Raw genomic sequence first — 23,257 nt, forward strand, 5'->3', positions numbered from 1 at the left:
GCTGGAAATAATTTGGAAGCTGGTGTCTGAAATCATTACCAAGTACACCCACACGAGAGTACTATTTCCCCTGAGAATTGTTAAACTCCCACCAAGCAAGTCCACAGTAAATTGGCATCTGGTCCCTGCCAGGTGACTCACATCAAAATGTTTATCTTTTAAAGGTCCATTTTCAGCCTGCCTTCACCAAGCCTGTCTAGTAGCTGCCTTCTGAAGGTCCAGTTCAAACCAACTAGGCCTCCTGATGGACAATAAAGAGGAAAACAATGGTGAAGATAGAGCCACAAGCACCTAAAGGATCTGTCACACCGTGTGTGGCATGTCTGTTTGGCCAGTAGAGCCTTGGGGAGCAGGCCTTCATTTATATTCTGAGTTTTTGAACACACTGATGAAAAGGGAATGGCCATTTATGGGGCCTCTATAATGTACTAGGCACAAAGTATGCCATTTTCATATTTCAATATATCTTCCCAACATCCCCGAGAAATTAAACTTTACTTCACAGATGTGGGGCAAGTGCGGCGCAGGTCATGGGTCCTGAGTAAGGTCATTCAGCTAGAAAGTGGCAGAGGTAGAATTCAGATATGTCTGTTTCCCCAAGATTATATTCTTTTCACATCATACACAAAATTTCCTAAGCAAGAACACCGAAATGTTTTAAGTAAGGAGCCCATGGAAAAGATTATTTCTCTTACCACTACCAGGTGAAGCTCCTCTTTCACTGAGCAAAAGACCAGAGGCTGGGTGTAGTTAGTGTCCACAAGGCAGGTCAAACTCACAGCCCATTTGTCTAAAGATGGCATCAAAGGCTGTTCACCATGACCAGGTTTAAATACCCTGGGCAGGCAAGGTTTCTTTAGACCAGGGGAGTAGAAAAAATAATTTATTGAAAGGCAACAGATTTTAATGATGAAGAAGAGCATGGACTCTGCAGCCAGGCTGCCTGGGGTTAAAATCCCATCTCCTGTTTTGCCCCAAACAGTCTACGGCATGTGTGCATATGAGGGTGTCTGCAGAGCAGATGGACGGGCAGGAGTGGCCAGGTAGTGGGGTTTGCTAAAGAATGGTCAATGGGGACCTGAGGCATGCTGCATCTATTTTTGCATATGTCTAAAACGCACTGTAACACAAGCTTAAGAATAAATAAACCAGAGCTCCTCCACTCACTAGCTGTGCGACATGGACAGGTTTCCTGGTCTGCCTCAGCTTCCTCATGTGTAAGATTGAGTAATAATCGTACCTACCTCATGCGGCTGTGTGAGAAATAAACACATGCAAAATACCAAGCTACCATTGTTTACACAGTAACTGAGTAACTAAGCCCCAGGCGCTAGATTTGGCTTTACAAATACACTATTTCAACTTAACCCTCCCCACAATCCTATGAGGCAAGATAACCTCTAAGTGGACTCAGAGGGGTTCCAGCAGCAAAATCTGCATCAAAACCCAGGTTTGTTCTAAAAGCCTTATTTTCTACTAGAGGGTTCACCTTCCTAAAAGTGACTTTATCAGTTCTTTACAGATAGAGCAACTGAGGTTCAGTGGGATTAAGTAATCCACAATTCTGAGTGGTAGACTGAGAACTAAACGCCGATCAGGTAATTGCAAGACATGCAGACTGTCGTCTTTCTGCTGGAGTGGATGGGCTGTCCTTGCTCCATCCTCACAGCATCTGCCCCCCTGGAAGGGGACTCGCCAGCCACACGGCAGCCACTGTGAGGAGCAGGGATGGCTGCAGATGCCTTCCTCCTCCCTCCAGCCCCTGAATGAGAAAGTCCTTGGGACAGTGGCCTGCAGTCTTTCTCAGACCAGCAAGCATTGAAGTTTGTAACAGAACCAAATAAAGGGGAGGAAAACAGAAACCTCAGAGGAACATGATGCTAGTGGCCTCTGAATTTGTTAAGTATTTTAGCGAGTCTCTTTCCAGGGCCATTGGCCCTTAAGTAAGCATGAGGAGGCACCAGGTCTCTCTGAGACCAGCTGACAGAGTAGGGCCGCAGAGCTCTGTCGGCCTGCCGAGTCCAGGATCTTCAGGCATCAGCCAGGGAAGTCCTTCCTTTCAATAGCTGCTTCGTCTTCCTGAGACACTCACTCCAAGAGGCCCCAAATCTCCACTAACAGCCTCCGCCATCAGTGAGCGAGTCGCGCAGCCACGGGCATTAGGAAAAATGCTTGGTCCTGGTTCCTGATGGAGCACCCTCTTTGGAAGTCATAATCATGGTTACTGTTCTGAGGATTTCTGTTCTCCTGTCATTGCTGATTATGGAGATTTGTGGGGAGAGGCATGCGCAGTGCTGTTAGAACAAAATGAGGCAACCATTCCAGCCAATTTGCATTGAAAACTCAGCTGGAATGCCAACAATTTGCATCCTTTCAGCTAAGAACAAAACCAAGCCTGACCTTTACTTCCAGGACCACTCTGTATTGCTGTTTGCACAAACATATCAAGTTAAAGTAGGAAAAACTAACTGGTGTAAAAAGCATCTGTGGTCACAGTCTAATTAGAACTCTCACTTTCTAAAGCAAGCCAATTAATGCACCCTTTCTGTCCCTCTCCATCTTAAAACTGTCGGTCAAAAAGCATAATTTTACTCAGAAACGATGAGCAGAGGGAGTGCTGGGGAAGGTGGAGAGAGCCACAGGAGAAAGGGAAGGGGAGGGAAGAGGGGCAGACCCCTGGGCAGGGGGAGACTCACAGACAGCAACTCCTGGCAAAACACGATAAGCATCCAGTTTAAGGCTATTATCTCCTTTATTCAAAAAATAAATATTTCACTTTGATTCAACATATTTCAAATCACATTAAGCACAGAGAAGAAATACAGTCCCTTTGGAGATTGTGACACGTGTTGGAAAGACGCATGATCCAAACAATGGGAATGAGGTGAGTGCGGATTCCAGCTGCTGCCTGACCCAGAGGTTCTGTACCTCTTCAGGTGGAGCTACTTATTGATTTTTAGGAGAGAAAAGGAAACACACACACGCACGCACGCGCTTTGAAGTCTGAAAGGCACATGAAGTGGACCATAAGGTGTATGGCACATTCACTGATAAAACATCCCCTATTCCCTCCCAAGAAAAGCGGAGATACTTTAATCAAGTCAAAGACCAGAGAAGACAGGGTGCTCCAGCTTACAGCTCAGCAACATGAACATCTCTGAATATGAAAGCCATTTTTTGTTTGCATCCCCCTCCCGCGCCTCCTCTCCCTGCCGATGGGGTCCGCAGCTGGCTGCGGGGCTCACTCAGTGATGGTGGGGCGCGTGGCCACGTACACAAACACCACGATCAAGAGCACGACCACGGCCAGCGTGGGCAGCACCACGGTGGTGATCTGCTGCCGGGCCTCCTGCATGGCTTGCTTCCGCTCCTTCTTGTCCTTGGAGGTCTCCTTCTTGGGCTTCCCTTTGAGCTGCCGCATCTTTCCTAGAGGAAGCTAGGAAGGTGTGTCCAGAGGGATTCCAGGAAGAGCCACCCTCCTCTTGTCAAGGCTGGAACCTCCTGTACAGAGAACAACTGTGATGGTCAAGAATAAACCAAGTGGAAGAAAAAATAAATCATAAAGGCAAATACACAACTAGGAAAAATACCTGCAACTTACACGACAAAGGGCTAAGAAAAGAGGCCACACCGGGCTCTAAGTTCCCTTGGGATCAGCGCTCTAAGTAGTGGGCACTGGGTCACCAGTGTGCTGTGAGAGGGGCCTCTGCTCCAGCACCAGCTGGACAAAGCCCTGGGTACCAGACAAATAATACTGTGTTCTGTACATGCCATGAGGTGAAAGGATTGGGAAGTACCAACTACGCTGCCTCCACTCAGAGGAGTGGCTGTCCCTTTCACAGCTCTAGCTACTTGCTTTCCTGCTCTAAGTTCCATGATCTCCCCAGCCCATCTCCAGCATGCAACTGCAGGCAGTCTGCAGTCTCCAGGCATGTGGCCCCCTTCCTGCCCAAGCCAGGCCAGCCTCATTAAGGCTGCAGAGAGCCCACGGGCACCAACTTCTCTGATCTCTTTGTTGGTTCCTTGGCCCATTCATTCAAACCTTCCTGAGCACCCACCGTGTGCCAAGCATTGCTCAAGGAGCTGAGGATAGAGATGAAGGACTCAGTTGTGTCCCCACAGAGGTCACAGTCTGGGAGGCATGATGGAAACCTGGGTCACAATAACAATGAAGGGAGATGGCTGAGCCCACAGTCCTGCCACCCACTCAACCTGGGATTCTCCTGTGAATTCTGTGGCCCGCGGAGGGTCCTAACAGGTGAAGTAGAACTTTCAGGGGCCTGAGGAATGAATACAAACGTTTGGCTAACCTACAGAGGAACATCTCTATAAAAGTCAGCTTCTTAGCTTGAAGCAGATGAAAAAGACTTTGGCTGATTTAAATTGAGGAGTTTACTTAAAGGTCTTTGGCATCTCATTGATTCCCAGAAAAGCCAAAGAACCAGGCTCAGAAAATGGGAAGGACATTATGCTGTGCTGCTATAACTGGAGCCCAACTCACACTCCCAGTGTGAGGATGCCAGAGCCTGCATCACCACCTGTCAGCACTGGACACGGGCACTGGAGCATGAGGTGCCGAGCCACCATGACCACCCCCAAAAACTAGATGTGGCTGCTGGCACGGTCTCCAGATGAACTCCCCACCCCCCAGCTTTCTGCATCACCAGCTCTCATGCATGTGTGACTAGACAAGCCCAGGTCTATATGCCCACAGCCTAGCTTTCCAATGTGTACAGCAGGAAGAGTACTTTCCAGACACAGTGAAGGAGTGGGGTTGGAAATCAGGCAGGGATATATCAAAGGCAGATGTCCATTACAATATCCTGGGCGAGTAGCACGGAGTGAGGGGTTCTTGGAAGCAGAAGAGCGCTGTACACCAATGTTCCTCTAGCAGAGGGACCTATGCTCCATACTGTCTGCCCTGTTTTGTCCAGGGTAGTGGGTGGCCTGTCATCATCTTGAGGAGGAAGATGACATCTACATCTAAGTGACCGAGGTGGCAGAATGTGGACTCAGAGTTGGGAAAGGTCTTATTGATACCATCCTGTTTTTTTTTTATGAGGGATCCTTAATCTCTTACCATTCCTCTCATTCCATTTAGATCCCAAAGCCTTTTTTTTATCATTCAAAATCAGGCAGAGTTTCCTAAGGTACGAGATGACAAATATTATTGTGCTAGGATGGCCACAATATATATATATTGCCAATCAAGAGCAAACATTAAGGTTCAGCAAATATTAAGTGCCATTTGGACAAATGTATAATTTCCTTCATGAAATTAGGAACAGAGAGAGGGAAAAAAACAAAAACAAAAACAAAAAACCTACTATTACTTTCTTAAGGCCTGAAAGGTATAGGAACCCCTGGCTTTACCAATTCTCCTTTTCGGGTCTTCCAAAGGACTTCCAGACAGACTTGCCTTCAAATCCAGGACGTATCACTTACAGGCTAAATGGTTTTGAGTAAGTCACTTAACTCCACTAGGCCTCCATGCCATCATCTGAACAATGAGAACAGCTTGTTTTAAAGGATGACTGTGAGAATCTGGAAAGCAAATGCATCTGTACGCAGAGCTCTGCCCACCCACAGGGACGCGGTACAGGTGGGCTGAGACATCTCCACCCATACCCGTGGGCGGCCCAGAGACAGGTGCACTGAGCTCCTCTAAGCCAGACTACAGCCTTGAGTGGTGCCCACCTTCGCCGGACCGTGGTGAGGATGGAATAGGAAGCTGTATAACTCCGGGCTCGGCACAGAGCGGGCGCTGAATTCATGCTAGCTGACATACCAACACCTGGAACGCACCCCAACGGCCCTGTGAGTCAGACAGACAGGCTTTATTATCCCCATCATGGAAGGGAGGAAACCAAGGAGCAAAGAGGAAAAACGTCTTGCCAACAGTCACCCCCAGTTTGTAAATATCCCATGGCTTCTAACAGCAACGGACAGCATTCCTGTTCAAAGATGCAAACGGCAGCCCATTCCCTCTGATACGACCTCAAAAAAATTGTTTAAAATGAAACGAGCCATCAGCAGCACTCTGATTCATGGCGATTTCCTTGTGAAACTAATGGCCTGTCAGAGCCCGCTGCTGTCTCCCCCAAATTTCTCACAGGACTGGCAGGTGGCACCCCGGGCCTGGGGCTAGCCTTGCCCTGGCTGTCTGGCTAGCACTGCTGGGCCTGACTTCCCTCATGCACTTCAAGCTGCTGTCAGCATCCACCCACATAAGTGCAGCTGACATTCAAAGGCCCCAGCCTCCACGATGACCAGTCCTCAACATTTGTAAGATGCATTCAGAAGTTCCTGGAGGCATGGGAAAAAGCCTCAAGCTACTGGGGCCGGGGCAGTCTGGTCAGGATTTAAAGGGCAAACATGCCCATCTGAATCCTGGGTACTTCATCAGGCTTCAGGAGGAGCAGCGTCTCTGCTCTCACTCACCTGTGAGCTGGGGCAGCAAGGGAAAGCATTTCTGAGATAACAACTGGGGAGGGGACCCTATGGTGAAAAGGGACCAGCCAGGAAAAAAGCTAGGAAGAGCACCAGGCAGAGGGCAGAGTGGCCTGAGCCAAGCAGCACATGGCTTATCGAGGAGTGAGAGGAACGAGGTGGCGAGGTGGTGAGGGCAGGAGGGGACTCCAGGGAGGGGAGGGGAGGGAGGAGCAGAGGTATTGCAGGCCATGGCAAGATTATTCCAAGAACAGCAGCAGGCGCTGAAGGGCTTTCCAGCAGGGAGGCACAGGTGCTAAAAAGCTCCCTCTGGCTGGTCAGTGGGGAGTGGATCGTGAGGGAACACAACGGGAGGCTCTGGAGCAGTCTAGGGGCTGGGGGGCTGGTGGTGGCTTGGACACGGGGTGTGTCAGCGGTGACAAAGAGGAGGATGGAGTTATGTTCTGAAGGTATAAGGGACAGGCCCCAGTGACTGACTGGACATGGCAAGTAAGGGAAAAGGGGGACACAAGAATGAATCCAAGGTCTGGAGCCTGAACCACCACATGGGTGGCATGAGTGATGATTCTGTCTCCTGAGAAGCAAGAAGGGGCATGGGGAGGAGTGGGCACTGGGGAAGGGTGGGCTCAAGAAGCGCACTGAGTGCTCTGTGGGTACCTCTCTGCGTGTGAGGATGCTTCTTAGAGATCGTCGTGTAAATAATATCAAGGAGGCAATAGGATAAATGAGTCAGGAGTTGGGTCTGGGCTGAGGATCTGTATTTGGAAGTCATCAACTATTGGATTAAGAGAGATCATGTCCAAGGCAGGCAGAGAAAGGGCCCAGGACTGAGCCCCAAGGTACCCTGACAGCTACAGGGCAGGAAGCGGAAGAGCAGGCAGGAAGAGGAAGAGCAAGGGGGTACTCAGAGAATAGGAATGAGGAAAAAGAGAACGTGCCATCGTGGGGACCGAGACAGTCAAGAAAGTCAACTGTCAGAAGACAGAGGCACTTGTGCCAGAACATAAGCGAACACACTGCTTCCTTCCTCGGGAACATTTGGCCAAGGAAAAACTGTCAGTGGCACGTGCTCAGTGCAGAGCTGGCTGACACTCTGCTGTAAGCCCCTCTGTCTTCCGGTAGCTTGTGATGACGGGTCTGCATGCCAGCACGCCAAACAGCACCAGGGCCGCCAACTGCTTCAAAGTTCTGTGGGAAGAGTGTGTGTGGCCAAAAGGGTTTTTCTTTGTTTTTCTTTAAATAATAAGAGAAACCAGAGAATGATGTTTGAGGGACCTAATAGAATGGGAGAAAACCCTGACACTGAGAAAAGAAGAGGTCTCGGTAGGAGCAAGACGGGAAGCCGAATGGACAGACCTGCCTTTGAGAGGCAAAGGACCCTTCGAACTCAACAAGAGGAGGGTAGGAAGATGGCACCGGGGGTGGGGGGTGGCTCCGTACTCTGAGGGTTGGGGGACTAAAGGCTTCTGTTATTTTCAATGAAACAGGAGGTTTCAGCTTAAAGTCTGGGAAGTTGGGAGGCAGGCTCAGGGAAAGGGAAATCAAGAAGTAATCACCTTTGGAGGGTGAAAAGGCCACCACAGAACACTGTCCATGCCTGCCTCCCTCTGGGCTGACGACTGCCTCACCACGGCTCTGGGCCCAGGAGCTGCACTGGGCAGCCTCCTGGGCCACGGCTGGCTCAATCACATCTGCTAGGACCTCTGAAATGTGGGCTTGCCTAGAGGAGAAGCTGGGCCAATTGGCCTCTACTTCAAGAATCTAAGAGACATGAAGGGACACTGAAGTTAGACAATCACACAGATGGAGTCACCAGGGAAGGCAGGCAAGAGAGAGGCCTGGGGGCGGAGGGAGCACTCCTGAGAGGCCACAAGAGAAGTCCAGTCCCCTGGGAGGCCAGCTCTACACAGGCTTCTGTCCTCAGGGTACGCCGATACAGGTGTCTCTGTATGTGATGAACACCTCTTTCAACTTTGACTGGCTCCAAGGGGTCTCTGTGCATTACACTGGAAAGAGCTCTGCCTAAAATGACTGCTCCAGTTTCACAATGAGGAATCCAAGGCCCTGCCACTGACACAAAAGAAAGGACTGGCAGAGTCAAAGGTCAAAACCACATCTGTGACTTTGAAGCCTGGACAGTCCCCACCTTCCTGGGTGCACCGCACTTATCTTCCCGCCCTTCACCCACTTTGTGCCCCCATCATGGTTCAGCAGCCCCTTGCAGAGAGAAATAAATGAAGCTCACATCTCAGCCTGCTCAGCCTGGCTTCTGCCCAGCAAGCAGCTCAGGCAGGATGGAAGCTGCAACCTCCAGCTTCTCAAATGCCAGTGCCCCACGGCCTCTAGCTTCCCTAACCAGGGAAACGGAAACTCCACAAACGCCTGAGTTCTACTGATTCTAATGAAACGCCACCTGCTACACCCCTACCCCCCACCAGCACACACCCACGGCAACAGGTCGGCATGGGGACATTCCAAATGGTCCCCAGGATGTGTGGGCAGGAGACCAGAGGCAGAGAGGAGGAAAGCGGGGACGCATTCTTCAGCACAGAACTGTTTGTGATTTTTTTTCTGTGATTGTAACTTTCCCATCTTTTCCTACTTCTGTGTATGTAGATATGCATGTATGCACACATGCTAACTTCTTATATGCACTTTTCTCCGATTTGGAGATTATAATGTACACAGAGGGTTAGATCCTATTAGGGAAAGGTAGGAACACAGGTTCGAAATCAGGTTTGTGCCTTAGCTCTGCCTCATCTGGTTAAACGATCTTGGACAAGGTACTAAATCTCTCATGTCCCGACTCTCCTCCTCTGTAAAATGGGTGAGAAACATGTTTTGTAGACATCGAAAAATTAGAAATAATGTATTATCTGAAGTATGTAGTGGATGAACAGGCCATACTAGAGGCTCAATAAATGGTACACAGTAACCTGCTGTCCAGCGAGGTCTGTCCCATGGAGATGTACATGAATCTGGGAAACACCAGGGAATTCTACTTTTTTTTTTTTTTTTTTTTTGCACCATATAACCCATGGATGACAAAATCCCCCAGGTTTTCTCTTCCCCGAGTTACCAATTAGCTGTTGGGCAGGTCTGTTTAAAGGTTTGATGGGAGAAGGCTGGTTCAGGCTCTCAGGGGAAGGTCTAGGACAAGGAAGATCACTTTCAATTCTCATCACCCCAGACCTGCTAACCCTGTGCGGCCAATGCAGCAGCCACCAGCCATGTGTTGAACATCAGCCATATGGCTGTGGTCCAAATTCAGCTGTGCTCTGGTATAAAATACACACAAGATTTGAAGGCTTAGTACCAAAAGAAAGAATGCCAAATAGCTCATTAAAAGTTATTTATGCTGATTACATGTTGAAATAATGTTTTCAATACACTGGGTTAAATAAAATCTATTATTAAAATCGACTCCACCCATTTTCTTTTTTCTGTTTTAATGTGGCTACTAGAAAAGTTTTCAATTCCATGAGTAGCTGGCATTATACTTTTACCGGACAGCTTGCCCCATGCAGTCAGGTGCTCACCCTGCCCTCCTGTAACCTTTCCACATCATAGGCTCAGCCTACAAGGCTGAGAACTCCCTAACCCTTCACAGCCCAGCCCCATTCACTCTTTCCAGCCTCACCACACCCAAATGACCCACTATGACCACCACACGTGAGCCTCCCTGTGGGCTCTCAGCTCCACGCCTTTGCTGATGGAACGTCTCTGCTGGAATGCCCTTTTCTCTCGCACTGTCACCTGCCTGACTAAAGTCTCTCATCTTTAGACAACCATCACACATGGCCTTCACCAGCTCCTCCACGCAGAAACAACAGCTTCCTCCTCAGCGCTATCTATCTCAGGACTTGGTTTATACCTTTACTGCAGCACTGACTGGCAGCTACTGCCTAGCTGGCCGGGCCTCTGACGTCTCCACTTCTTGGGGGACTGCAAATGTGCCTTGCTGGTAAGAATATTCTCCTGGGCTGTCATGATGCCTTTTATGTAACAGGTGCTCAACAAACATCTGCTGGACTGAATATCAAAGCTGGAATATTTTAAGACAAGCAGTTCATCTTAGGCAACTAACCATTGAGTTAGAATAGAAAATTCTGTAATAATAAACTAGCTAGCTGCCATTTATAAATACTTATTTCATTCCCACCACAATCATACAAGATTGGTATTTTTACCCCCATTTAAATGATGAAACTGAGATTCAGTAAAGTATGCCGTTACCCAACATCAAAGACTGCTGGGAACAAGCACAATCTCAACTCCACTATAAAACCTGCAATAAGTACTCGTTAAGTATTTAATGAATGACCTACCGAATGAGGATTTGAACTCAGACCTGATTCCAAAGTCCACCCATTTGTGTGACCCCACAGTGCCTTCCAAGCACCCCACAAATAAGAACAGCAGTTACTGCTTCCTGATTGCTCAATATCTATCAAGCGACTGCACTAAAGTCCTCTACAAACATGCAAGCCTCACAGCAGACTTCATCCCCATTTTGCAGACAAGGGAACTGAGGCTTAGAGCAGGCCCCAGGGAGTTAGAAAGTCAGTAGTGCAGCTGGGATTCCAATCAAGCTTTTTCTGGCTCAGAAACTGTGTTCCTCCCACTCCACGCAGCTGCTTCTGCAGGGGACGCCAGGCTATCCCCTACAAGGCATGTGGACCAGTGGGACACAGATCAAGAGTCCATGCCTGGTTCCTGCTTGTCAGCTCTGGAAGCTGAGGACACAGGGAGGGCTGTGAGAGGAACACAGGCCCTCCCGGTGTGTCTCATTTGGCAGCAGGTAAAGTCTGTTGCTTACAATCAGGCTAACCCTGATGCCTGGAAGGTGCCGCTACATGCCGGCTGGGCAGTCGTTCTGGGTTAAAAGATACACCACATCCTGCTTGAGTTTTCAGTGTGGGCCAGGCTGCTCTAAAGGCCCCCAGGAAAAGTACAACTCTCTCCACCCACCCCTACACTGCCCAGGGTCAACAGCATGGAGGGAGCCAAGGATGTCACAGGCTGTTGAAGGGGTGCCTGCCGAGAACAGCTTGACCAGATCTGGAGTCCGTGCTAAGTCCCTGTACACGAATGCCAATTACATCCCACTGTACAACCCACGTGAGAACAGTAACCAGGCCCAGACATCCAACCACTAGACATTCTCAATGCTGTTCTCCTTTTCTGAAGTGTCAAAGCTCTCCTGTCTTCGGAAAAAACAGTTTAAGGTGCTCCCTAAGAAGTGGCTGCATGTTTCTCCCACTTCAAAATCAGGAACACAAATGAATAAACAACACAAGAAGGGGATAGACGGGGAAAGCTTCACCATCTCTTCCTGTAGCTGTGTCATTATTACAACATGAGGCATTAGAAGGGCCAAACTGCTCTATGCTTTATGCCATAAGCCCAGGGAAGCTGCCCTGGGTTCAGGGAGACATAAATTCTGCACTTGAGAGCAGCAGCTCTGCGGTTCATCAAGTGTGCTTGCTTCATTTTATGTCCCTGGTATTTAGCCATAATGGGCCTGTGATCACTTCACTCCAGGCGGCTGCAGAGCGGGGGTAGCGGACAGACAGGCTGCCAGGAGAATTGTGCAAGATGGGACTCCTGACACCCGCAAAGCACCTGCTGATAACATAAGTGTCTGTCCCAGGAACATACACATGAACCAATAATGACAGCCACACAGGTGCCAGCTCCACTGCTCCCTGCTGCTGACAGGCCACAGGGGTCAGGAAAGCTCTTGACCTGAAGGCCAGTGGGTATCTGGGGGGAGGAGGGACCACAATAGTTCCAGACAGATAAAAGATACACACACACACTTCTCACACCAAGGGCAGAAAAAAGAAGAAAATGTTATTTGGCAGCAGTGGCAGCAGCATTGGCTACTCCCAAATAAAAATCCAGAAACACAAAAGAATCTCTGAGTGGGTTGCCGAATGACAGAGACATGAAAGCTAGCGTTCTCAATAAATTAGATAAGTCACATTTTTTTTTGGCACACTTGGATTAACAAAGTGCTTTTCTTTTTCTGTGAATGATTCATTTCATCCTCGAAGTAACTGTGTTATGTATTATTGTCCTTAGTTAACAAGAAAAAGCAGCACATGGCAAGTTAAGTGCATGTCAGGGTTTCACTCCCATCCTGGCAATTCTAGGGTCTGTGATCCTGGGCAAGTAACTTAACTTCTTAAGACCCTCAATTACTATATTGTCAAACAAAGATAAAAGTACCTAGCATTCAAATATTTTTAAAGCATACCCTGTATGTCAGGGGACAATGTTGAGGATGCAGCTATGAACAAAACAAGCAACACTGTTGCCTTCAGGTAATGAAGCTGTCTTCATTCACAGGGACTGTGGAGAGACAGACAACTAACAAATGGAGAGAGCATGTGTCAGATGATGCTGTATGCCGCCGGAGGCGCAGAGGCTGCAAATTTACAGTAACTGATCAGGGAAGGCTTCATGAGAAAGTGACACTGGACCAGAGACTTGCAGGGATCTGTGCAGATTCCTGGGAAGATCTTCCAGGCAGGGCAGGACCCATGCACAGACCCTCAGGCGGGGCATCACTTGCACATCTGAGAAGCACACAGCGGCCACAAGTCCGGAGAAAGCAAAGGGAGAGCTGAGGGGTCAGAGAGGGAGCAGCACAGGGCGAGATGGGGCCACAGGAGGGTGCTGCTTATATTTTAAAAGAACTCTGTGGACAATTGACTGCAGTCATGAAAGGGCTAAGGCAAGGAAATCAGTGAAGATGCTAATGAATTATTCAGGTAAAACCTGATGGTACAGGATAGGGGTAAATGTGGTGCAAAGTGCTCTGACACCAAGTGCACTTTGAAGGCAGAGCCACACAATTTACCGAGACTGGAAGTGGAGTGTGAAAAAAAGAAAACAGACTGAAGGTTCTCGGGCCTGCAACTGGAAGAATGGAATTGCCATTGAGGGAGGTGGGAAGTTGCAAGGGGGGTGTGAGGTGGGTGGGGAGAGCTGGAGTTTCACAATCTATCAGCCATCCCTAGTAGAGGCACGAAAAGGCAGCTGGAGGCATGGGCCTGCAGTGCAGGGAGAACGGGCTGGACACAGGACCCTGGGAGCTGTGGGGCCTTAAAGCCAGGAAGCGGAGTGTGCACAGAGTAGGGAACTGAGCCCTGGAGCAATCCAAAGTCGAGACCTTGGGGGAGTTGAAGAGGAAGCAGGAAAAGACTGAAAAGGGAGTCAAGAAGAAAACCAGGAAGAAGATGGTGGCTTGGAAGGCAAATGAAGAAGGTGTCCTGAGGAAGGGGGAGCTGGTCATCTGGTCTGGCCACATGCAGGTCCTCCATGACTTGCAAAGCAGTTTTGGTGAAGAGGTCAGGGGCAAGATCGGAGTAAGTCTGAGGGAGGGTGGCAGCAGGCAGATGGAAGGTGGCGAGGGCAACTCTTCTCCAGACTGCAGTAAACAAGAGCACAGGGCAGACTTGGAGGCAGTGCCAGCCTGAAATCCTAGTTCTGCCGTTTATCGGCCCTGCAACCACAGACAGGTTACTTAATCTTCCTGTGCCTCAGATTTCTCACCTGAAAAATGGGGCTAATAATTGGACACAGAAAACTGATATACAAGAATAGTGACTGGTACATAGTAGGTATAATATAAGCATTAGCTGTCATCATCATAAGGAATAATGACAAAATAATTATGCAGGAAAAATAATTCCTGAAAGAAGAGCATCCGCTTAGGAGGCAGGGAGAGGAGGGAGATGTTGGAAGTCTGAAGAGACAGAAGCCACAAACAGCTGTCCCAGGAGGCAATGACTGAACGGGAGTGGCGTGCACCCGCCACAGCCTCGGGGCCCACTGCAGTCGTGGGCCACACAGCTTGAAGCAGGCAAGTCAGGATGGCACCAACCACACAGGCGTAGGCACAGAAAAAGTAGGAGGTTCAATTTAACCAGGGATGGGGTTTCATCAGGCCAGTACGACAAAGTAAGAGAAAGACAACAGGAAGATGACATGAGATTACAAAAGAAAAATCCCTGGCATAGGCCCTGAGCCTGAAATCCGACCACTGTTTAAAGAGCTTAAGTCTTGTGTCCAAGGAGCCCCCTCTCTCCACAGCTGTCCCCCACCTGTCCCCCCACACCCGTCTCCCCCTCCATCCCCTATGCAGAGAGTTCAGGACCAGAAAACAATGCTGGACTCTCAACTCTGCTCTTTCAATTAAGCCACATCCCTCCCTTTCCAGCTAGAGGTATCCTCACATCCCTCACACCAAGTTGTGACAAGGTGCCTCTCTTGTTTCTGAGAATACTTTCAGGCTCGGGGCAGTCTAGAGACCAAAGCAGACCATGTAAGTGCAGGTTTGTCCTCAAAAGCTCCTTCCCAGAGCCAGGAGCAAAGCAGGCTCCTCCTGCCTTGAGGAAAGGCTGCCTTTTAAGGACAGGCCTTAAGATTGCACGAAATCCTCTAGGTGCTCACAACCAACTCCTCTCACTGAAGGTGGAGTAAGGAAAAATGAGGAAGCAGAGCTTTTGAACAGATCTTGTTATTTAACCCTGGCCAGCCAGGACATGCCCTTCTTTACAGAGGAATCAGAGTTAAATTAATAGCCACCAGCAACCTGAAACACAGCAACTATGTCTTTAACTAGTTGACATGAAGCCAATTCAACCACTAAAAGGACAAAGATGACAGCTAAATAAAAATGAAGCAACTTGAAATTCCTGTAAGAGGGTCCAAAACAACGGCTTTTGAAATGCTTATCATATGCAGAAAGAATATAACAGCAGCACATGCAACACAAACTGAAATCAGAGTTTTAGAAAATATGTATGTTTATATAGTCTGATACTTCATTTCATTAAAAAAAAATGTTGGTTGCGATCCACAAAAGAGATTTCGCCATCAATCAATGAGTTGAGACCTGCAGCTGAAGTCCACTGGACTAAGTCGACCTGCCAGTCAAGGCTGCCTCTTGCAGACTTCATATATTTAATGGTTAAACCACAATGGTTAAGTGGCCAGGTGAGGTTGTGGAAACACTAGCTCCAGAGGTCTGTATATTAAAAGGGGATAAATTACAGGTTGAAGAAGGGCTAGATTTAGTTGCGGCTCTAAAAGAACCTAAACCAATCCATAGAAGTTACAGGGACCCAGATTGAATTGCCTTTGGGGCTGAAAATGCTCTATCTCCTGGAGAAACCAAGCAGAGCCTGAAAGATGAATAGGATGCTGAAGAAGGGACTTTAGAAATCAGATCAAAGAGATGGACTCAAGAATTACTGAAGTCTCTTTCCATTCTGACAGTCTTCTCTACCTTAATGAATAGGTGGTTATAAGAATGAAATGCAAGAAATCTGTGTGAAAATGCTCAGACAAGTTACAAGCTCCTCTATATAAAGTCATTCCTTAGATGGCAGTTCTTTATCCAAACCTGTAGGTTTCCTCGACTTCATTTGCTATTCAATTAGGTACTATAAAACAGCAGGTACTAAAAGTAAGCATGGCTAATTCATCACTTCCTTAACGGCAGCTCAACTCCAAGGCAAGGCTGGGGAAGAATTCTTGAGAAAGCATGAAAGCCATCCAATGGTGTGCACTGGGTTTTGTTAAGGCAGTGCTTCTCCTAACTTGCCCATCTGAAATACGCAGAAGGAAATGAATGCCCATCCCTGGAGGCCATGTCTAGGGCATGGCCAGGGTAAGAAGAAAATTTCATTTGGCTCTTCTGTTATCTTAAAACGTCAAGTGATCACATGTAATATCTGCCTTGTTGTTTACTTACGATGTGCACACACTGTGATAAAGCCTTCCGTGGCTCTCACTGATCCCTGACATCCCCATGCTGTTGGCTCTACTGCATCACAGGCTCCCACCTTAGAAGTGAGAAATGAGTTTTGAGACTATGTAACTTGCTCAGGACCACCAGGCAAGTAAGTGGTGAGACAGAGCCAAACCTAGGCAATCTGGTTCCACAGCCTGCTCTTAACTACTAAGCGATATTGAATTCTCCTCTAACAAATATCAGCATTTGTTGTAAAATTTTAAAATGTTATTTCTCCCAAATCTTTGGGTTAAATGTGACCCTTGAGGAAGATGACCACATTGACCCTGATCCTTGGCCCCCATGCTGGCACACCGGTGCACTGGAACTAGAGAAACACAACTTTGCCAGAACTTGCCAGACTGTCCCCATGTTTTTGTGGCCAGGTGTGGGCTAACAGTCCCCTCTCTACTGGACATGTAACACAGCCCTCATGTTCTTTTAGGCATGAACTTCATCAACAACCAAGATGCCACAAGCACCTGCTGTTTATAACATCTTTAAAATGAAAAATTCACCTCTCAGCTAAATTACAGTAAGTTAATTACAGAGCCTGGCTGATGGCAGACAAACGGAAAGAGTGAGGGACTAACTGAATTTATCAAACAGGAACAACAACAGCACACACCAAAGGTTGTGCATCCAGGCCTTCCCCCAATAAAGAAGCTGGGGACTAGGCCCAGAGACAGGCGAGTAAGCTCCAGCATCCATTCACTTATCTAGCTAATAGTTGCTGAGCACCAGTGTTGGCGACTAACCATGCACAGATTCATTCACTCACTGACCAATTCATTATTTCAAATACTTCCTGAGCACCTACCACATGCCACATGCTGATTAACTGTTGTGAATACACAAACTGATTGACCAGTCCATCTGATCATTCACTGATTCACCAAATACAAGGCAGACTCGATGGCTAGGTAATGTCCTGGTAGCAGGACAGAATAATGAAAACAAAGTTCCTGGTCTCATGGAACTCACATTCCAAATGAGGGAGATAAAAAATAAACAAATAAAAGTGTAATATGTCAAGGAACAAAGTGCTATGAAGAAAGACAAAAGAATGTAAGGTGACCAGGTGAGAGTCGTGATTTAACATAGAGAGCATCACGAGGGACTGCCTCTCTGACTGGAGAGCAGAGGCCTGCAGGAAAGGGTGGAGCAAGCCCCAAGGAGACCTCAAAGAAGAGGGTGCCAGGGAAGGGCATGGAGGGCAAAGGCCACAAGGCAGGAGCAGCCTGAAGGTTTTAAGGGGTAGCAAGGGGCCAGGGTGACCAGAGCAGAGAGGGTTGATGTATGGTGAGCAAGGGGACGAGCCGAGGAGCTGAGACGGCCAGTCCAAAAGGGATTGTGCAAACACATTGTGCACGTCTCAATGCTTACCGTGTGTGCTTCACTGCAGACCTTTGATTCCTGACAAAATTCAAATATTTTGCAAAAGAAAGGCAGTAAGCTAAGCTGCTATCAAATATTTACATAGCGGTGTGTCAAAGTTCTCCAGGGTCTCCTAAGAGTCTATTTTAGGGTAGGAGAAAGGGAATCATCCCATTAGAAAATGAACTTGAGCTGCTAAAGTTGCATTTGTCACTAACAAAGTGATAAATATTTGATCTTTAACTTAAATGTCCTCCTTTTTGCTGAACCTTAAGCTGATTTACCAGTCAATGAGAATGGTTTTGGCAAATGGCACAGAAAAAGGCTTCTGAGCACTGAAGACAAGGTTTATTGATCTTGCCATTGGCCCAACTGCAGAATGCACAGAAGCCTCCAGGTCAGCAAGGGTCAGACCAGCTCCAGCCTTAAGTCCACTCAGGCCACCATGGGGCCACTGTTAACTAAGGCAAGCCTGGGCACCAGAACAGAAGAGAGCACTCCTGGTCACCTTCCACTCCACCTTCCCCTTGCTGCCCCCACCTGCTCCTGATTAATAGCTTACTAAGAGCTGCTCATTCCCTTCTGTGCTGACTCTAGAATCTGTATCCCAACCCATCCCCAAATAAAATAGAGGCTGCAGACACTGCATGCATACCTATGCCTGTATGTTCTCCCTGCCATCAATGAGTCCTCAGCAACTCTACCCAGATGCCTCCATGCCAGCCTCCTGGTAACTCAATTTCCTCCAGCCTCCTGGTAACTCAATTTCCAGGGAATGATTTCACAGAAACCCATGTCTGATCTTAGTCCTCTAACTAGAATGTGTTCATGGGTTCCCCGCTGACAACAAAACAGGGTACAGATAGGACCTGGCTTTCAATGCCTCTGTGCCGAGCCCAACCCTGACCTCTGACGACATATCATGCATGGCTGTTCTGTCTGCACACAGTGGGAGAACAAGCCGCACTCTTGCCCACTTCCAAGCCTCCTCATCTTGGCCTGCTTTATATACTTGCTGGATGATACAAGACTGTCCCTCTCACCAATGCTGCCCAAGCCAGAAGTTTGGGGATCTCCTAGACACCACTCCTCTCTGTCATTCCCTACATCAGACTGTTCTCCCTTATCCTAAACATCTCTCAAACATGGCCCTCTCTCCTTCCCCACAGTCCTCGTCTTTGTTGTTGAGGAAATTGTGATAGCCTCCTCCACCATTTCTCTGCCTTCACCTTACTGCTTTCTCAAGCCTTAAGTAATGCAAACACTCCTGAGTCCTTTCAGAACCACTGCCCATGGAGGCAAAGCAAGGGATGCCACCCTTGCTCATCCCACATATTTTCCCCTTAGCAGCAAAAAATAACATGGTAATAACACTGAAGAATCATCAGAGAAGCAAATGTGGGAGACAGAGACATCTTTTGCAAAGGGATACAGATGATGCATCTAAACCTCATACCTGTTTTAAAGTCTAGTTACCATAAACTTTGAAGCCAAAACATGTTCCTAGCATAAATATGCATCGCTTCATAGTGCATGGTTAACAACCAACCAAATCATGTTAACCAAATAATGAGAAAGCCAAGTTAACAGTATAATTAGACCTCTAGATTCCCAGCAACTTTTAGTTGCTGTCACAAATTCAAGACCTCACTGACGCTGCACTATCAGAGCGCCATTTCCAAACCAGCAGGAATCCAACTGCCTGTGTCCACACTCAGCAGGCACCTGGAATGCCCCACTGCTGAGCATGGCAACCCAGGGCAGTACAATCATCCAGAAACTCCAGCAGGGCACTAAACACCAATCACATGTCAGTCACTTAGCAACATCCAGCCTACAGTCACACCTAAAATGTGCAAGTCTGTGGAATTTTAAGTCTCACAGCCATTAGAACTAATAAAAGGACTTGCATATCTGAATCAGATCACTGACTTTCAGGAGAAGTCTTAGTACAGACCATGCCTACAGAATCCCTATTGCAAAAGACAAACCCGATCCAGTAACTCCCTAGTATTTAATTCTACAGTGGCATTCCACTGCCTTTAGAACAAAATCCAAATCCCTTGCTTAACCTGCTCCCCAAGGAAGGACCTGCATGATCTGGCTCCTGCCCACTTTTTGCACTCAACTCCCACCCCACCATGCCCTCCACTGCAGCAGCGACTCTCCTGGGGGTTCTCTGGCATGCCACGCTCTTGCTGACCTCCCAGGCCTTTCTCCATGCAGCTGTCTGAAATGCCCTTTGCACCCCTGTTCTCCCAAGCCTTCCTTCTGCTTGGCAAAAAAGTAAAAAGCACTTGGTACTTGGAATCTCTTTCAAGACCCATCTCAAGGGTCACATGACTTTCCACTCACCGGGGTGAGTGAGGGGCCATCTCTGTGTTCCCATGACTCTGGGTAATAAACTCTATCACAATGCTCATGACACTATTAAAAGCACCTTTGCTAGTATTCCCATTACAATCTTTGCCGTAACTCATCAGGGGGACCCACCAAACTCTTATCTTAAAACATTTCAATTTCGAGATCATAGAAAAGTTGTCTTGAGGCCATAGTGTACCAAACATCCAGCTGGAATTTCAGTATTACCATTAATTACCTTGGGGAAGGCCTGAGAATGGAGAGTATCATGCCTAAGATGAAATTCAGGTACGTGCTTTACAGGTGTGTGCATGGCTGCACATGCACACACACACACATAGGAGTAAAGCTCAAGACTAAGGAAAACAAATCGGCTTCAAGATAGGAGAAACATATTTAAAAAGGAAAGCTGTATGCTAATATTTAGCTTTGTTTCTTTTTCCCTTGTATACTAGAATGTCAGTCTTTTCTTGTACCAACCTAGAACCAAGTTTCATTCAAGATTTCCCGAGCTAAAATGCTGCTGCATATTTTTATGCCAAAATATGTGGGTGGAGGGTGGGGAGGTTGCTTGGGGAGTAGCAAGGAGTATTGCAATTTCAATTGATTACTTATTGGCTATTAACTTATTAAGGTTCCAAATGAAATAGTGGTCCACCTCTGTGTTCTAGGAATTGTTATTCTGGTGTTTGGAGGAACAAATCACCCCTTGTTCCATTTCCCAGAACACAATACTCATTCTAAGTACACCTTTGAGAGCTTGAGATATTTTATTGCATCTGGAAAATTGAAGTCACTGCAATCTTCCAAGGAAGCCAAGAGTGAAGGGGAGAGTGTCTCACAAGCTATAACAACGTGGTGCCAACAATGCTGTGCCTCTGAAGCCAGGCCTGGGGCCCAGACAGAGCAGTCCTCTCCACGAGCTGCACTGGGCTTATGTGTTTCATCAAGTGCAGGATGAGGTCACCAACAGGTTTCAAGCAAGGTAGTGAAATGATTTGACAAGAATTTTTAAAGATTGCCCTGGGTCCAAAGTGATGACAGGAACAGAAGAAAAAGAGAAGCAGGCAGGGCAGCCAGTTAAAAGGCTTTGGCAGTCACCTGGCAAAGGATGATGTTGGCTTGGACTTGGGGGTGGATACAGGAAGGCCATGGATTAACTCAATATCCACTTTAGGAGAGGCAGCATTAGGACTTGGTGATTTGGAGGAAGACAAAGATGAGTATTAACAGATGAATTCCCAGTTTCTGGCTTGACAAAGTGAGTTAACAACTATGCACCTTAATAAGATGGGGGAAGGGAGGAGGCCTAGAAAGGGACTATGGTAGAAGCAGACCAAGAGTTAAAATCTGGACACAGTAAGCTTGAGGTGCCCGTGAGATACCAAGTTTGCTAACTGCGAAAAGGGTGTAAGAATGCTACAGAACACAGAGGAGTTCTCAGGCCAGCCTCAGAGGTGACCCCTGTCCATCCTCTCATGGTGCTTGGAGGTCCTGCCACTGTGCCAATTCAAGGTGGGCACAACCACTAAGGAGCACCTGGGACCCCGCCTGGGACCCCATAGAGGCTACCCCATGTGGGTAGCTCTATGAGGATCCTCATTAATGAAGATCCAGTTTTGGGGTTAAGAAAACAATAACCTGAACAGTAAAATGGTGCTTGCATCATGCCACAACTGGAAGTAAAATGTGAAGCCTGATGTTTCCTTTGATTACAAGCATCACAATAGGCTTGCAGATTTCTCGATACTGATGTTTCAGATTCCCAGTAAAAGGGTGTTGGTATCTGGTCTTGGGCCCCAATGCTTACACTATGGGGAGTACCAACCTGTTTGGGAGATTCCAGGTTAGAGTTTCCCATAGGAAAATGTTAATCTAAGAGAGTATCAGAGGAAGGTCTCAAAATAAAAAGACGAGAGACCCTGGCCTATTTTAGGAAAACAACAATTCACTGAAATCATATCCTGCTCTTAAGTTAATAGCCTCCCTTCTAGAATAGAAGCTGGTGTTTTATTATGATGGTTCTATTTTCCCATTTCCCCATCAAAGGACAAATCAAAAAGTCACTTGACAACCCGCTCTTTCATTAAAAGTTGAGCCATTTTTAAAAAATCACAGTTAACTAAACAATTCCACATGGCAATAAAGCACTGTGCTCTGCTGCCTTGATTGATAGAAACCATTTGCAATTATTTAAAAGAGAAGAAAGGGAAAGAACATCATCAGATACAGCTGAATTAAGCTGATCAAACCCGTTACTGTCTTCCAGTTTACTCAGAGTAAGACAATACAGCATTCATGTAAACTAATTAAATTTCTTGTATTTAAATTAGCCTTAACAAAAACAAAACTTTCAAGACTGACTGGAAGGTCTCAGGAGGAACATATCTGCTTTTTCAAGAAAGCTGCCTGGCTGAGGATGGAGGGAGCACTAGGGTCAGACTCTCAACAGAAGGTCAAGACTCCCCTCCCTCAAAGGAACACTGAGGGTGGGGAAGAGACGGTTTTGTGACACTATTAGTTTGCCATGGCTTCCAAAGGAGGGGAACCAAGATGAGATGGGGTGGGAAAAACTGAACCCCATTCACATCAGCTCATGACGTTATGCAAGACATCGAACTTCTGAGCTTATTTCCTGACTTTGAAAATGAGAGGTTACCACTCACCTCTGCCTGCTTCCCAGGACTGGCAGGAAAAGAAAATCTGCCGATGTGTGTCAAAGCACCTTGCAAAAGAGAAAGCACTCTACCAGTGTGAGAGACAATTGCTGGTTACTGTTACAGGCAGAAAGGGCTAAGTCAAATCTTCCAAGATGATGGTGACCAACTACACTGATTTTTTTTTTTTTTGAGAACTGTCAATTATTTATTTTGTATAAAAGTTACATTGAAAGAAGAGGTTGAAAAGTCAAGTATACTTGATTTGCACACACTCGCGAAGTCTCACAGGATTCAACCGCGTGGATAATTTTTTTATTGATAACAGGATATACATATTAAAAGCCTCACACTGAAGCCCAATACACATGTCCAACCCAGATAACAATGTGCAAATGAATACGCAAAACAATCTCTGGAAATTTGTGTCTCTGGGAACACCCACAATCTATGCTTTGTCCCTCTGGCTATGATGTATAAACTCATAAAATTAATAAGAAACTTTTCTGAGATCTTTAGTGGTTACAGTAAACAGTTTGAGAAAAGGAACCTGCTGACTTGTTTATTTAAAGGACAAAGGCTAGAGGCAGGGAGGTGGATTAAG

At 47.2% G+C, this 23,257-nt stretch overlaps 1 long non-coding RNA gene across 6 annotated transcripts in view; it reads right to left on the minus strand.

Moving 5' to 3' along the window:
- Positions 1-2,733: 2,733 nt before the first annotated feature.
- Positions 2,734-23,257, minus strand: part of LOC117080464 — a 59,213-nt gene continuing 38,689 nt past the window's right edge. For all 6 annotated transcript variants that reach the window (XR_004435862.1, XR_004435864.1, XR_004435865.1 and 3 more), the window contains exon 3: positions 2,734-3,501. This is a non-coding gene — a long non-coding RNA (uncharacterized LOC117080464). The remainder of the gene's footprint in view (positions 3,502-23,257) is intronic.

This window comes from Trachypithecus francoisi, unplaced genomic scaffold (assembly GCF_009764315.1).
Source record: "Trachypithecus francoisi isolate TF-2019V2 unplaced genomic scaffold, Tfra_2.0 Lachesis_group8, whole genome shotgun sequence".
Lineage (NCBI taxonomy): Eukaryota > Metazoa > Chordata > Mammalia > Primates > Cercopithecidae > Trachypithecus > Trachypithecus francoisi.